Source organism: Plectropomus leopardus, unplaced genomic scaffold (genome assembly GCF_008729295.1).
Source record: "Plectropomus leopardus isolate mb unplaced genomic scaffold, YSFRI_Pleo_2.0 unplaced_scaffold53001, whole genome shotgun sequence".
Taxonomy (NCBI): domain Eukaryota; kingdom Metazoa; phylum Chordata; class Actinopteri; order Perciformes; family Serranidae; genus Plectropomus; species Plectropomus leopardus.
In genome coordinates, this window is record NW_024658192.1 from 1 (window position 1) to 899 (window position 899).

At 39.6% G+C, this 899-nt stretch overlaps 1 long non-coding RNA gene across 1 annotated transcript; it reads right to left on the reverse strand.

The window, feature by feature from the left end:
• Positions 1-92: 92 nt before the first annotated feature.
• On the reverse strand, positions 93-805 carry LOC121939614. The gene is made up of 3 exons (XR_006105490.1): positions 716-805; positions 412-441; positions 93-216 (listed from the first exon to the last, which is right to left on the reverse strand). It is a non-coding gene; the product is annotated as an uncharacterized LOC121939614 (long non-coding RNA).
• Between the last annotated feature and the right edge of the window lie 94 nt (positions 806-899).

Consider the following 899-nt stretch of genomic DNA (forward strand, 5'->3'; position numbering starts at 1 on the left):
GCCTGGAAATTGCTATTAGCAAATTCCATGACTTTTCCATGTTTTTCATGACTGTACAAACCCTGGATTTGGTTCAAGAGAGCTACCTGTCCATGCTGTCTTCTCCCAGGCTGCTGGTGGAGAGCCTCTGGGGGTCAGCGGCGTCCCCTCCCTCCTCTCCCGTCTCCGTGTGATTCTCAAACTGCTGAATGATGTTCCTCACACTGCCAGGACGGACTGCACACACACATATTGTACAATATGAAAAAAAAATCTATATAAAAGGGTTAATGTGTATAAAATGAGATAGAATACAAGAAATATTTTAAAAATTGTTATCCATGAAGAAATAACTCAGTTGGGTATGTTTGTTAAAAGGCAAAATTTAACTCAAGTGAACAAAACAAAAGTGAAGAGAAATTAAATATATACCTTCGGTGGGTGACAAGGGGACATGGAATGCTACGAAACCAAAATGAACCAAAAAGAAACAATGAAATCACAACAACAAGACAAAATGAAAATCCCATAAATCACTAAATAAACCTGCAGAAACAATAAAAGGGCAAACAGAGGACGGAAACAAATCAATATTGCCTGACAAATACAATGAGTGAGAGCATCACATGTTTGTGTAAGCGTGCCTCTAATGTGGAGTGCCAGTGAGCCAATACTGTCAGCTGATAATGTGTAGTTGTATACATGATTGTGTATTTCTGTGTGTGTTTGTATTTACTGGACTGGGATGTGGTCCGAGGTTTGCCGATGTACTTCAGGATGGGGTTCCTCTTTTTATCCTCTCCATCTTTCTCTTTCTTGGTACCACTCAGCTGTGAAGAGAACTCTATATCATCAACGGATTTCAGGATAACGATAACGGTTCGTATATTTGTGTTAAAAAATCACAGTATGGAGGTCAC